Source organism: Protopterus annectens, chromosome 7.part0 (genome assembly GCF_019279795.1).
Source record: "Protopterus annectens isolate FY-2018-M chromosome 7.part0, PAN1.0, whole genome shotgun sequence".
Classification (NCBI taxonomy): domain Eukaryota; kingdom Metazoa; phylum Chordata; order Ceratodontiformes; family Protopteridae; genus Protopterus; species Protopterus annectens.
In genome coordinates, this window is record NC_056739.1 from 938,033,088 (window position 1) to 938,050,591 (window position 17,504).

Sequence of the window (17,504 nt, forward strand, 5' to 3'; positions counted from 1 at the left end):
TCCCATCCCCATAGAACAAGGAATCTGGACACAGCCATATTTAATGGAGGGGGCAAAGGCTCACAGGTAGGGACATGTGTAACAGTTTACCCCTACAAAGATAGCAAGTTGATAGAATAACAGCTATTGCAGTAGCATGCATAGTCTGATGGGTATGCAATGTGACACACTCATGTGTGTTATCCCTTACTGGCCTCAGCCCACAATGATTGCCAGTGCACTGCCAGATGACCATAATGGTATGGGACACTGACCACACACATGAGGCAAAATTGTGGACATATGTCATATATCTCTAAAGTGGATGTTGTTTGTACCTACCATCTGCAATGCTGTAGTCTCCACACCTCAGTATTGTTCATCCCAAAAACTAAGACAGGGGTCAAGGCCTACATGAAGGCCTTATATATTGCACTGTGGTGGCATGTCATTGGCTAATGATAGAGCAGTACAGCTGTGTTGGCTGCAATTAGCAATTCTGAGCCACAGAGTGGTGCAGGGGCAATTACCTGGTAATGAGCAGTACCTTACAAAGGCAAGCAGCTGGTTATAAGGAACAGGTCTGTATGAGACTTAACACACACAGATGGTGTATTATCAAAAGATTACTTGAAGCAAAGTTCAGCAAAGGAGTACTACATGCCACCAGTTGTGTAATAGATTTCTACATATAATGGGATGCAGATGGGAAAATAGAGGTATGGAGAATAGGGATTGCAACAGTAAGCCTGTCTTAGATCTATGATGATGACATGTCATTGATACTGTGGTGTCCTACACCTACAAGCGTGCCTCTCAATTGTTCCTGATTTCAATCACATCTCAGCTCTGATCGCAGTCAGTACCACCAACAATGGTTGGTTGTTGTAGGAAAGCTAGTGGATAACATGGAGTACATAGTGACAATAAGGGAGGGTGTACACCCTTGTAACATCAAATGATGCACTGTAATTCACCTCCTCTCATTCTGTCCATGTCTCACATAATTAGTTCTAGCATTGTAAAACAGACCCTGAATGTCCCAGGTGTACTCTGGCTAAGTCCCTGTGTCTGTTGACATTTGCCCTGTTTGGTTGAGAGCTATGTCTAACATACTTGTCAACCTCCTACAGCAAGAACCCAGGACAAAGTCATAATTAATGGGAGGGCAAAGGCCCAAACTCATGGTACATACCTGAGGCAGTGATACTACTACTGACATATCAATCTCAATATAGGTGCATGTGATGTTTTATTTAGTGCTATGACATACACTGTCATATTACATGCCTTACAGGTGTATTGTACTGGCGATGTTCACTGGATGTGGATGATGTGCATGTTATAATGGGCCTGAGTTGTCTGGGTATATTGTTGTGAGTTTGTCTGTTGTGCATGGGAGCACAGATGTGAAGATGTGGGACTTGTAATGCAGTTGTGGATCCTCATCTGTATGAGTCTGTGTGGATTATCATACATAATAGTGCAGGTAGTAATGGACTGCTGTTGATTTGCTTCTCACAGGTGATCAGGGGGGTTGGAGTGTGACCCAATCATAACCTGATGTCTATGTCTCATCAGATGCTGATGGTGATGGTGGTCATAGTGAGGCCCAGGCTGGGTTGTCGGTGGCTGAATCTGTCTCTGCCCCCATTGTCACCACACATAGTGAGTATACCCACACATACCCAATCCCCAGAGGCCACAGATAGTGGAAAATCAGACTGTGGTGACATTGAACAGGGCAGTGTCACAACTATGGTTTCAGTGAGTTTAGACACTGGCCATAGCCAGAGAGCTGGTGAGGTCCCACACAGGCAGATTGACAGGGACTGCTGTTCATCCACCATCTGTTGCAAGTGTCACATCAAGGGTCACTCACTGCATGTTTTGTTCCATCAAGGAGGCAAAGGCACATTCTGAACTCAACACCAGATGGATGCTTAGGGTTATGGATGCAGCACATTCTAACATTCTTGACTGTCTCCACTGCACTGGGGACACCCTGGATTGGTTCCCTGCTGTTGTGGATAGACAGTGGACTAAGACAGTGTCAGTCTTTGGCCGCATGCTGTCTGTGCAGGAACATGTGGTTGGAGTTGGGCATGGACAAATCTCATCAACATCATCTGCTGCGAGTCCATGTGGCCATGCATGGTCACACTCCTGTACTGGCAGTACCTACAGGGCTACATAGGGAAGTGTGCTGTCAACACCAAACATGGAAAGCCATGGGCATGTGGTCTTGGGGAATCCTGTGTGGGCCACAGCCCCAGCATTTTGCCATCACAGTCAAGTACTGGCACTGCATCTGACCTTGGGTGCCAGTGCTTCTCCTTGGAGAACTAGTTCATGTGGTAATGGCTGGAGACAATGAGCTGTCCACTTTACTATGTACTGTCCACAGGTGTCCAACATACACACATGTAGGGCTAGTACTGGGCTTGTTGTGTGCACCCACATAATCAAACACCACTGTTGCATGCAGGTCACCAACAGACATACACGCCACCTCTCCATGGCCCATCTAACCCACACCCCTTCTTGACTCATATATATGCTGTCACCTGTTTGGCACAGCCTAGGCCTCTGGCACCCCCTCACCACACCCTGTGCATGTGATGATACCTGTACCACATCCCTGCCATCTATGACATCGATGCAGGGAAATGCAAATATGTGTCTGATGCACAGAGTGACTATATAACTTTACAGGTACTTGTGTAGTGCAATATTGTTTTGCCATGGCACTTGTTGTGGGCCACTACAAGTATTGTATGCTTGCATGTGTCATGACTACACATCAAACTTTGTGTATCTTTGTTGCATGATGTTACACTGACAGTAGAGTTACAGAATGGCAGGTGTGTCACAGGCCTGTGTATGTGTCCATTTCAGGTGTCTAAGGGGTTAAACAATGGAAACATGGTGGCAATACTGTGGCACAAGATGGCATGACAGCACAGCAGACACATGATGTCAGCAGGGTAAGGCAGTATAAGTGCATGGCTCCCTAGCTGCATCTGTGCATAATAATGTATAAGGGACAATGGGGCAGTCATCATGCAGTCATACTTTGTGACAAGGTCTTCTATCATCGATACATGTCACCTGGATTTTCTGAGCGTACACATCCTAGAAGGTGGTGGATATCAGTTATGCTTATGTGGTGGAGGGTAATTTAGAAGCCAGCAGCTAGTCACATGCTCATAAAACTCATGACCCTTGCATTGGGATAACCCATATGGTGATGTCCAGAGTGCTGTCTGGGGATATATTTATACACACAGACACAGAGTTGGATGATGGGAGATTAGAACCCCTACCTATCTATTATTTTATACACTACAACTGACAGTACTTATCGCATGTGCCACAGAGATTACCTGACATTAGACTGCCAGCCAGCATCCTTAAGTTGGATGAAGTCAGTAGGCCTTGTAAAGGAGGCCAATGTAGAGGCCAGCAGTTCATCACATGGCCTTAAAATGCATAACCATTGTACAGAGATAGGCCAGATGGGCATGTGTGTAGTACCACAAGTGGATATATTTACATACACACACAAGTTGGATGATGGATGATGTGAGATTAAAACCCCTATCTAACTACTGTTACACACTACTGTTCACAAAATTTATTGCATGCACCACAGAGTATATCTAATATTAGATCATCAGCCAGTACACTTAAGGTGGATGACATCAGCAGACCTTGTAGAGGAGGGCAATTTAGAGGCCAGCAGCCAGTCACAGAGCCATAAAATGCATGCCATGACATGGAGATAGCTCATATGGGCATGTCCATAGTGCTATAAGGGGATATATTGATGTACTCACACACAGACACACACACACACACACACACACACACACACACACATATTGGATTATGTGAGATTAGAACCCCTACCTATCTAGTATTACACACTACAGCTCATAGTACGTATCACACATGCCACAGGTTATATCCATGATATATGAGAATGCAGGCACAGTACTTGTGGAGTATGAAAGTGGCCTTGTGTTAGCATGTGGGGCCTGCAGAGTGATACTGCTTGGTACTGTTATTGATTCTACTGCCTAGGGGTGGGATACCTGGTAATATCCCAGCTGTGTGGATACACTTACCAGTCTGGCAATATGTGGCTGTTTGCAGTTTGATAGGCAGACATGTGGCCAGGGACAATATGGCCTGTCCAATGCATGCATTGCACTGAAGTACATTACACCACCTGTGTACCTGTGCCTGTCTACATGGTGACAGTCCACAGGCAGACTGGTATGTGGGTGAGTGGATTATGTACTGTTGTGGACTGTTGTCTAGTTCCATAGGACAACTGTTGTAATGTGTAAGTGCAGATAACCCCAGCATTCTGGGGTATGTGGGGACATTCGTACATCCCCACAAGTAACTATATAAATGTGTATAACTGGGACATCTCATTAACTGTTGTTGTGATGTGTATGTTATGTAAATGTGTTATGTAGATATATGTGGAGAGTCTATGTATCATTGTACTTTATATAACTATATATATATATATATATATATATATATATATATATATAAATATATATATGTATATGGGACCCCTACAGATGTTCGAAATTCCAAAAAGCCGAAGCCCATATGGCCGAGACCACATGTTCGACTTTTGAAATTTCGAACGTTTTGAATGGAAAGATCCTCATTGCGTGGAATTTCCATTTACTGCACTGTAGTGCTATCTCGGAGTTGGTATATTAAAGTTAAGGGGGTGTAGTGGGCGTAGCCCCCCTGCTAGCATCTTTAAAATAATGTAGTGTTTTGTTTTTATTTTTGTTTTTGCATGTTCGAAATTTCAGGAGTAGAACATATGGTCTTGGCCATATGGGTTTTGGATTTCTGAAATTTCGATCATGTATAGTAGACCCATATGTATATATATATATATATATATATTATATATATATATATATATATATATATATGTGTGTGTATATGTGTGTGTGTGTGTGTGTGTGTGTGTGTGTGTGTGTGTGTGTGTGTGCGACACATACTGATAGATACACTAATCAAGCATGAGGGGGATAGGGAGAGACAGATATGTATACATAGCTGTATGTATGTACAGACATATTTCCACATAGCAAGTCTTTGGGCAGTAGAGGCAACTGACTTGGGCTCAAGCTAGCTAAGTGTAGGAGCATGCCCAGTGTGACTGCCAGTGCTTACAAGGTGACTGCAGGCCAGAGCTACCTGTACTTTAGTCTGGGATTAAGTGTACTACAGGCCATTAGCTGCTGCACCTGTTACCCCAGTACTGCACTATCCTGATATTATCCAAGGCATTCTCCGGCTGTTTGCTGACCTTAATATATGACTCATACCTCACAACTGTACAGAGCTTCATAGACCGTCCAGAATTTTGCCTCATATTTTTGGGCTGTTTTACATAACACTGTGGTTTTCTGGCAAATTAGTGGCAAATCATTGAAGACTGAAGTCAATAAATAATGACAGATATTTGGGTTTCAGACTCCATACACATCAAGAGATTCATGCTAATGCAAGACCTGTTATTCTATCAACATTCTAAATTTGTAAGAGCAATATTTAAAACTTGTCCCTATTTTTGGGCCTTTGTTCCACTTTTATTCATGGTTTTGGCCAGATTTCTTGCTCTAAGAGGTTGAGAGGTATGATGTGACTGGGGTACATGATGTAACACTGCACACAGTGTGACAGTCTGCATACCTCTCCTTATACATGCTTTTGCAGAATGTCCAGCATTTTGCCCCATATGTCTGTTTCTCATACAGTTGTGGTTTTCCGGTACTATATTGTAAAATGCAGCCACTGAACTGTTGCAACTACTGAGGCATTTAACTCATTGCCTTTACATCCTGCAGCTAATCTGACATGTTGCAACCTGCTGTTATACTAGTCACTTTCTAGGTTACTCAGAGCATGTATAATGTATATCTGTAGGTTTGGCCATTTTACCCCCATTCACTCTGGATTTGTCTAGCTTTCTTGTGGTAACAGATTGAGAGGTTATGATAGCCTATGGGAATACCACCAAACAACTACCTCAAGTGCAAAAGATGTGGCTACTGCTAGATTCAAACCTTCAACACCATCACTTGTGCTCATGTCCCTAGCCTATTGAGCCACATAGGCTGGAAGACAGGGATGCGTCATTCATCACACAAGTCACAGCATACAGGCATATACATTGTCACTCCTTCGTTACATGCGACATAGAATGTGTGGCCAGCTTCTATCTCTATGTCACAGCCCTGGAATTGTGTGATATATAATTGCAAATATACTGCTATAGCTTTTATATGGGTACACTGATGAGTTGGGGATGGGTGAAACCAGCCTATGCTCTGGTGGCATACACAGTCGTGCGACTGTTCTGTGATCCCACTGTTTGGCATCTCCATTGAATAATGTAGTGTGGTTTCCAAACATGTGGCTTACTGAATATTAAAGGACAAATAATTTTGAAAAAGGTACCTGTTGTCCCAAGTGTCTGTTAGATGTCTGTAAGTAGCCCAGTAGCCCACTATATTCCCTTACATGCATGTGGCAGGTCCATATATATGTTACCATATTCTAGTATACCTTACAAATGATGAGATGCTGTGTGACTTACCTTGCAAATGCAGCTGCTGGCAGACCTACAGTTTGAGGCTGACTCTGTCTGATGCATGCAGTTCACAGCCAATACATGGTGAGGTACAGGTTATGTGAGCTGGTTGGTATCATTTTTACTAATATGTATACTAGTCGAAGTAGTGTGTCAGTCCCTAGGGCTCAAGGTTGTCAGTGCATGTGCAATGCATTGTCTCTTGGCCAAGGCCAGGGCATACTGGGCATGCCTATGCCTAACTACAGGGACAACCTCAGGGTTTTCCTCCTCCGAGTCCTCCTGTGGGTGTGGCTGTGGTGGCCTAGGCACTGGTGGGGGGCTGTGTATCCTTTCCCATTGCTGATCCTGCTACAGCTATTTCTGCAGGATCATATTATGTAGCATGCACATACTGTGAACATGTGTGCACATGTGGCCAGAGAGTACTGCAGGGTTCCACCAGATATATAAAGACACCGGAACCATGACTTCAGCAGCCCAAACACATGCTCTATGATGTTCCTAGTTTGTGCATGGGCCTCATTATGGCATTCCTCGGTGAGTGTGTGTGCATTCTGATGGGTATCATCATCCATGGTTCCAGTGTGTAGCCAGCATCCCCCAGTATATGGCCATGTGGGATATCCACCTTACCAAACATTTGATACAGCTGTGATGTGTGCCAGATATGGGAGTTGTGATAACTACCAGGGCTGCAAACACACACATTCATGATAATGCATTGCACATGACCTGGAAGTTGATAGGGAGGTACTCCTTGTGGTTTATGTAGATTTTACCCTCCTCACCAGGTGGTGCCTTGATGTGTACATGAGTGCAATCTATGACACAGTAGGAGGCACTCTGCACATACGAACATGCAAGGCTGAACCAAATCCTGAATTAGACATGAGTAGCCAGCATGTGGGAAAAAAAGTAGTCATAATGGATACAGATTATTATCTACAAGAGGGTAAGAGTCAGTTGTCCAACCCTCGGCATTATATGGCTATGCCCCTGGATCCAACACCAAACTTTAAGAGGGCTATTGATTCATTTTTGAGTCAGGCAGTAGAAGAAGGTATCATCAGTGAAATGACCAAAACTCATCTTACTGTAAAGGACCCACAAAAACAGATTTTGTACCTCTTACCAAAAATCCATAAATCCCTAACCAAACCTCCAGGTCGACCTGTAGTTTCTGGGATTGGTTCTTTGACTGAACCTCTCTCAGCATTTTTGTCCCAGTATCTTAAACCCCTTTTGACTCTTATCAGGTCATGATTACAGGATACCACACAGTTTTTGAAAATTCTGTCAGATACACAATTGGAACCTGGGTGGTTACCTTGCACGCTTGATGTTAAGGCCCTGTATACTAACATCCCCCACTGGGCCAGTCTTGAAGCCCTACAATTTTGGTTGGAACGTGCCATTTTGTATTATGTAGGCTTTAATACATTGCTGTTATGCATGGTGGAACATGTATTAATGAAGAATATTTTTTATTTCCAGGGAGAATGCTACTGGCAAATACAGGGCATGGCCATGGGTACTTCTTTTGCACTGACTTATGCAGATCTGTTCATGGCCTTCCTGGAAGAACAACTCATTTATGACTCCTCACATAATCTTTATTTGGATGAACTTGACATTTGGCGAAGATATTTGGATGATTGCTGGATGGTATGGCGGGCTGATGTAGATTATTTGGATGAGTTTGTTCGATACCTGAATGAAAATAAATGGGGTATTGAATTTACCCTTAATATGGACATTGATGAAATTAATTTTCTGGATGTCAATGTTCGGATTAATGTGGATAATACTCTAAGTACTAGAGTATTCCACAAATACCCCCAATATAATAGTTTGCTCCATGCCACTAGTTTACATCCTAGCCATACCATCCGCAACATCCTCAAATCTCAGTTTCTCCATATAAAGAGAATTAGTTCCACCATGCAGGATTATGATTTATCATGCCAAGAACTTTGTGACAGGTTCAGAAATAGGGGATACAGGGAATTTGACATTATATCAGCTAGCAATTGGGCCAGTTGTCAGGATAGGGATTCTTTATTGGAATACAAAACCAAAACTAGAGCAGACCCTGCTGACACCATTAGGTTTGTAACCACCTATGGGTGTAACATTAACACTCTTAGAGACACTATACATACACACTGGAATATTCTATTGGCTAATGATGACTTAAGGACAGTATTAGGGACCACATGTCAGTTTTCATTCAGGAAGGGTAAAACATTGGGGTCCCACTTTTCCCATTTTAAACATACAGGCAGTGGGGGTGCGATTTATAAACAACTAACAGTATCCAGGGATAATCTGATTGGTATGTTTCCCTGTGGATATTGTTTATCATGCCATTATGTCAGTAAACTCAAACAGTTTAGTAGCAAAAGCACCAGCAAAGTTTATGATATGAAGTTCTTTGGGAATTGTAGGACCAAATGGGTTATTTATCTGGCCACATGTAAATGTTCATCTTTTTATGGTGGTCAGACATCACGTGCACTTAGAACCCGAATGTCTGAACATTGTAGTGATATTCATAACAAGCGTGAAACCAATGCATTATATAGACATTGTATGATACATTCTAATACGGAATTCCATTTCATGATTATTGACAGAATTATTGGGTACAGAAACAACAAACAGGGATGGCACAGCATTATAAACAAAAAAGAAAAATATTGGATCATTAAGTTGGGGGTATTATTCCCTCCTGGACTTAATGATTATTTGTAATGTTGCATTTTGTATTATATTTTTTATGGGACCATTTTTGCCTAGATTAGGTATGTGTATGGTTCTATCTTTTTTCTCTATTGGAAATTATCATTTTGTGGTACATATTTATATGCATAGTATTTCTTTAGAATGTTGCTGGTGTAATCACAGGTCATTTTTTACTATTACTATTTGTATACTATGGAAGGGGTGACTTTTGTGTTGCAGTGGGCAGGGCTATTTTTCTATTGGTGTGGATGGGTCTATTTAGGTAGGATTGTGTGTTTTTGCTTTGTGATTCTGTTCCACTGATGAAGGCTTTGTGGCTGAAACTGGTATGGACAATAAACGGATTTAGCCTTTTGGCTTAATGCAACATTCATTTGGTATTTTGTGCCTTTTTTCCCACATGCTGGCTGCAATCTATGGCGCCCAGTACCTCAGGGTAGTGTGATACATGGTAGAAGTGTTGCATACTGCTGGCCCTCAGCTCAGGGGTGAGGGGAAAATAAATGTGCTCACTGGCATATGGTGGCATGGCATCCAGGAACTAGGGAATACCCTGGATGCTGATGTCTGTGAGACCTCCATCATATCCCCAGTTGGTTTTTGTTATGTACCCATAGCTAATATCCTTATAGCTACACATACCATAGTTTCCACTGTGATGGATTCCCCTCTGTTGGCTCTGGGTCTGAGTTGAGGTTGTCATAGCTCACTGAGTTCCTGTATTATGTCCCTGTCCACACTGTAGGGCTCTACAATCTCCAGCTCATGTAGCTCCCTGGTAGGTTACCCTGGGCCTGAACACTCTTCTCCTTCTCAGTCTAGGCCTATTGTCAGTAGCAGCAGCAGCATTAACCACAGCATCTAGCACATACAGATGTAGCAGACCTGCAGCAGCCCCTACCATTTCTCCAGTTAAAAGTCCCAAGTCTGTACTCTACTGGTGCAGAGTATAGGGGTGAAATCAGATTGTAGGGTTTCTGCAACCTTTATGATGCTCTGCTGTAGGTGCAGCCCTTGTGATTGGCTACATATGATGCATTCCACCTGGCAAGCAAATCATTAAGGACTGCTACTTTTCCGTGTTCAAGTGGAACAGGGGTTACCAGTAATTAAGATCGGATTGCCTTTCTCAGCCATTTTTTTTTTTTACAACCTTCTTGGCTCAGCACTGAGACGCACCATGCAAACATGTGCAGCAAAGGTAAACAATGCTCAGCAGTGTACATGCCCCCATGAAAGATCGCACTCAGTACAGTGGTGCAACTCACAAACATGCTCCAACACATGCTATTTCTATCCTTTTTACTGCACTTTTATAGCCCCTGTTTTCTGTTTAACATCCTGTACATGGACACCAACACGAGATCTGCAGGACTGATTATCTGCTTACTGGATCACTGTACCGCCCTCATTTGCATTCAATTCACCTGCTTATGAGGTGATTTGCATGCAATGGACACATCTGTTTTGGTGCACACCTCTCAGCTCTGTTTCCTGGATTGCACACCTGCCTACTTTCATGTAAGCAGTATGCCACTATGACTACATGGAAAATAAGTCCATGTAGGCTTTATTAAATTCCCCCCAATGAATTTCTGGCTGAATATTTCACCAGAAAATTGAGTTATGATTATTGTAGTGAAACACAGGTAACAACATCAACATCGGTAGTATTAAAAGTTTTTTTTACTGAACTGCATTTAATATCGAAGTACAGCATAACTGTTGTGCTTTATAACAAAATAATATACAAGTCAGCAAGTAGTATATATATATATATATATATATATATATATATATATATATTTAACACCCGCACTACACCTCAAGCAACACATAGCCCTTCTAAACCCACACCACCAACACCCACACATAGCAACACTAAACCCACATATGTGGAGGCCCTTAACAGTAACCTGCCCAAGCAACAAGGACCTCCAAAGCTGAAACGCAAACAAACACCAATCACAACCAAAGTGTAACATAGCTCACAACACCAGTGTTCCACCCAACAAAAGCCCCTAAGGCAAGACAACGTACCCAACACTTTAGTCATAGGTGACTCTATAGTCAGGCACACTGATGTCCCATGCACCAGGCTGAATAAGGAGAAAATTACAGTCAGCTGCCTTTCGGGTGCCAGGATCCACCACATAATGCATGCACTCAAGTCACTCCACAAGAAGTACAAATATGACTCTGTCATTGTCCATGTTGGAGTGAATGACTTGAGACGTACCTCCCTGGACTACATGAAAAGAGACATGGAAGAGCTCTAAAATCATGTGGCCCAGGTAGGTATGACCCTAGCCCTGAGTAGCATCCTGCATTTGGCCAGAATGATACCACAGTATAAGTACAAAATGACTGAGTTCAACAATTGGCTAAGCTTCTGGTGTCATTCAAACGGGATCCAGTATTTGTCTGCCTGGGACGACATGATCGACAGACAACTATGCCTTGCCAGAGATGTTCTGCACCTGTCACCCCTGGGATACAGGGTACTGGCTAAGGCTCTTGACAACCCTATAGTGCCTTTTTTAGGCAAAGTTTAAAAGACAAAACCACCACCATAACAGGTACAAGCATGCAAAATCTGAAGGTAATGCTACTCAATGCTAGAAGTCTAAACCTCAAAATGCACTCTCTCGAGCCACTCCTAAAAATGGAGAACATCGATATCTGTGCAGTAATAGAGACCTGGTTCAAGGTTCCAATGAGTACCCCTGCAATACCAGGCTTCAACTCTTACCACACTTTTCGGCCACCAAACCAGGACCGAAACATTAAAGGTGGAGGAGTGTCCATATTCACCAAGGATATTCACAACACCAGGCTCGTTGCCCAACACAATGCATCTGAAATTCTTCAGGTGAAACTAACACTAGGTAAGACTGCAATCCAAACTCTAGCTTGCTACAGATCCTCCACCATGCCCCAAGATTCTCACTACACCCTTCTAAACATATTGGAAAATATTAAGCTACAACCAAACGCCCTAATACTGGGTTATTTCAACGACCCTGCCATTATCTGGGAAAACTACTCATGTACCAACACCTTTGCCCAACGGTTCTTGGAATTCATAAATTCCAATGCCCAGGATCAACTAATCCTTAGTCCTACCAGGGGCTCCAATATCCATTACCAACATGGGAAATCGATGCTCCACACCTATGCTCATCCCCTCATTGGTCAGGTCTGACCATAAGCTTATCATCCTTGACATCCACATCCCACCCCCACCCCCAGGAAGGAAACCTCTGTAAAAAACTTCTCCAAATCCAACTCTATGCTACTCAAGTCAGAAGTGACAAATTTCATGAAACCCAGGCAGACGGGACCTGAAAGTTCGACTGCTGAATCCTACACTAAGGCACTGTACGAGCACATCCACTCATGCATGAATCATGCCATCCCCAATAGAACCAAGATGCTCTCCTCCAAAAAAAGGAAGCAAATCTGGTGGTCCCTTGCCATAAACAAACTTTACAACAAAAGGAAAAAAACTGTTGCAGAAAAGAGGAGTATCCCAGGATGCAAAAACTCCCTTACCAGCATCGGAAAGAAGTTGAGATCCCTCATAAAATCCTCCAAAGCTAGTTACGAAAATAAAATTGCCAAAGATTCCAAAGACACCCACAAGCCATTTTATAGCTATGTCAAGAATCTAAATGGCAATGCTCAGATCTGCTCTGAGCTACAACAGAATGCCATTAAATATACTGATCCCAAGGATATCGCCAATATCCTGAAAGATCAATTCAGTGCAAACTTCACCCCCCCTCTCACCTCCTAAAGGGCCCATCTCAATACTGAAAGATTGCAAAATTCTGGTAATAACGGCTACATGGGTAAAAAGCGCACTCTCCAAAGCTAAGAATACAGCATCCATGGGAACAGACGACATCCCAGACTATGTACTACATGAACTACAAAATGAAGTGGCACCTCAACTAAGTGTCATGTTTAATCATAGCCTCACGTAAGGCTTCATGCCCACTGAGTGGTACACAGCTACAGTTATCCCACAAGGGAGGATCCACCTTGGATCCCGGGAACTACCTCCCCATCAGTCTGATGAGCCTGATCTGCAAGGCCATGGAACGTATTATCATGGAACTTATAAACAAAGACATTAGCAACCTTCAAACACTGGACCTCATGCAGTGTTCATGAAGGGACGATCTTGTCTCCTGAACCTGATTGACTTCTTCAAATCAGTCTTGAGAGCATGGACAAGGGTAAGGTGGTCCACTCAGTCTATCTGGACCTGGAGGGATAGGTTCCTGACCCAGAGACTCCCCAGACTCTGGAATAGACTGCCACATGCATATCAAGCAGAGCGCCTCTTTAGCCCTCTTTAGAAGGAATCTTGATGATTGGATGGGAGATAGGAAATTCACCACAGGGATCACGTCAGATGCCCTGCTAGGCTGGGGTCCAGGGAAGTAAATTATAGATAAACTTACTAAGCTGGGCATTAATCCCTACATCACTCGATGGGTTGCCAACTGGTTTACTGACAGAACTCACACTGTAAAAGTAGCTGACTCTAAATCCATCTCCAGACAAGTGACAAATGGAGTACCACAGGGTTCAGTCCTGGGACTGTTCTTGTTTGGCATCTACTTCTCTGAAGTACAGGCCAACATTAACGGACTCTGGCTAACAAAGTTCGCAGATGACTGCAAACTGGGAGCCATTACTGAATCCTCAAATGATGTGGATATTCTACAAAAGGGCCTTACAGAAATAGATGCTTGGTGCCAGAGCCATGGGATCAAGCTCAATGCCAAGAAATTTATAGTTATCCCCTTTGGAAAAAAACATATACCCATGAATTATCACATAGGTGGCTGTACACTAAACACCAAAAGTGTGATAAGAGACTTAGGGACACAGGTGGACAGTGGTGTCATCTTCTATAACCACATCACCACAACAGTCAGGAAATCCTTCTATGTGGCACACCTCATCACTAAGAGCTTTTCATCCAGAAAAAAGGAGGTCATTGTCCCACTGTACTCATCACTCATTAGACCCATTATAGAATACAATGCCCCATTTGGTATGTACCTCTGAAGACATCTGCAACAACTGGAAAGGCCACAGAAATACCTGACTAAAAGAATCACAGGCCTAAAGCAGATGCCCTATGCTGATCATCTAAAAAAACTCCACCTATACTCTGTGGCATATCCTCTACTCAGAGGTGATCTCTGCTTAACATACAAGGCTATGTCAAACCCAGAGCTGTTGGACATGCTACACTTAAAGAAATCCCAATCCCTCAGAGACACATGGTCCAGGGATCTAAACCTTGTCATCACAATGAACAAAACATGCTGGAGGGATAGGTTCCTGACCCAGAGACTCCCCAGACTCTGGAATAGACTGCTGCATGCATATCAAGCAGAGCGCCTCTTTAGCCCTCTTTAGAAGGAATCTTGATGATTGGATGGGAGATAGGAAATTCACCACGGGAATCACGTCAGATGCCCTGCTAGGCAGGGGTCCAGGGAAGTAAATACTGTAGGAAGAAATAGCCAGGGAATTGTTATGGCTAGGCTTGTATAGGCCCTAGGGCTGATAGCCTAGTACCAACCTATGAACCTATATATATATATATATATATATATATATATATATATATATATATATATATATATATATATATACATACATGGATTCACTTCAGAATCTCGAAATTCCAAAAACATTGAATTTCATATGATCGAGACCATATGATCAATGTTTCAGAATATTGAAATTCCAAAACAAATTAAAAAAAAACATTTTAAATGTTCCTGCAGGGAGGAAAGCCCCCCTGCACACCCCCACTACTTTAGTATTCCAAATCCGCGATCACCCTACAGCGAGGAAAAGGGAAATCTCCAGTAAATGTCGGGATTCCGAAAGTTCAATCATATGATTTCAGCCTATGAAATTCGATCATTCAGGATTTCGGCATTGTGAAGTGTTCCCATATATAGATATATATATATATATATATATATATATATATATATATATATATATATATATATATATATATATATATATATATATATATATATATATATATATATATACACACACACACACACACACACACACACACACACACACACACACATATATATTTATAGATAGATAAATAAGTATATAAGTGACATTTGTCTTTCTTGCACCTTACATACTGCACTCATTAAGTAGATGCATTCCTTGATTCATGGCACATGAACCTGTGTTGCACCATTAATCATTAGCTGAAAGAGCTTGCACTTGAGTACTTGACCAGTTGGAGACTCATCCACAGCAGAAGGATCCAAGCTACTTCACTACACGTACTTGTGCTAAAATTCCCAAATCTGCATAAGAACTTTATAAAACTAAGCAAAACTAAACAACATTTTCATAAAACATTTTATGGTTTACACTTTGGCTGTCATTGGGCTTTATGTTTATGAAAATGTTGACAGAATGTGCAAATTAAATAAAAAAGTGTAAAACAGGCACAGTTAGGATAAAAGTATTGGAAATAGGCAATTATCATTGCATTTTATTCTGATATTTTCAGATTATCCTCTGCTATACTGGTAAGGTGTGAAATCTTTAATAGCACTGTAGTTAGATGTACACAAGCTGTGTAAATATAGAATACTCATTTCTTTTTCTCATTAATTCATAAAACTGCTAACTGGAGAATGTGGTTTATTGTAATGGAAATACATGGGATCAAAGTGAAGGGAATCTTACTGCAATTGAAAAAATAACTGACTGAAGACTTACCTGTCATTCTCCTTTCCCTTCTTTCCAACATCATCTCACCGACCTACAATTCAATGTGCACAATAAGACAGGTGACCAATGTATAATACAGTGAAGAATAGAGAGAGAAACAAAATATTCACTAGAGCTAAGAGAAATAGTGGTTTACCTTCATAAGGTCCCAAATGAAATATGAGATCGGTCAAATATCCAACTCAGAATGTTAGAAACTGCATGTTCGACTGCTTAAAACAGCAAAAGCGCTACACAATGAATTCCACAATCCGGAAATGTCAAATGTGTTTGAAACACCCAACATTTCCAGATGTCTCCAAACACCGTTATACAGGGAGCAAGCCCCCCTGCTACCTCCATACCCTCTGCTAATTTAATATACTAACTCTGAGATTGCACTACAGTGAGGGAAGGGGTACATGTCCCGATCACCACTGTAGTGCGATCTGCACTCGGAATGTCAAATTCACATGAGTGAATGGACACTGGCATTTGCTCATTTGATTTCACACATTTTTTTTTTACATGTACAAATCTTGCCATTGTACTTTCGCACTTTAGAGCATTGCACAATGACATTGAAGGTAAACCAAAATAGCATAGGATCATAGGAGATTACCAGCCTATCGACCCGGAGGTCATTTTAAACCTAGCCATTTCATCCCAATGTAATACCATAGAAATGCTAGTTAATACCCAAGATTGCATTTAGTGATAACTGTCCATATCTAGGAGGGTTGTGGGTGCTATCCCCGTAAGAATTTAGGGTGCCCCATCCACTTGTCCAGGTTCCTCTTTAACAGTGTCATAGAGGTGCACTGTTTCACATGAATTGGTAGACTGTTCCAAAGATGCAGCAGTTGCTGGGAGATAAATCTGTCCCTCCAGCATGCTCTATTTAAGTTGGAGGCTATATTTAGGTCACTGGAATGAGTAGCCTTAGTCCTGTTTCATTTACCGATATGTCACAAGTTCATTAGGTTTGGGTATTGGATTGCTCTGTAGGCCAGGCATAACTCCTATAAGAAGTCTATATGATACAGAGTATAGTGACAGGGACTTTAGTCAACCTGTATAAGGCAAATGCTGGAGCCCCTTGATCTTCTTTCTTAGAAACCTCTGAGGTCTCTCCAATTGCTACAGATGCTTTGCACAGTACATGTCGAACGGGGCGTTATTCTCAATTATGGGAGAGATAGGTGCCGAGTATAGAGAGATTATAACCTCTTTTGCTGTTGAGGCAATGCCTTTACTAATAAAGTGTGCTATGCAGAAAACTTTCCTTAGTACAGTACACACATGGTGGTTGAAGTTAAGGTTGCAGTCAAATTGTAATCCCAGGTCCCTT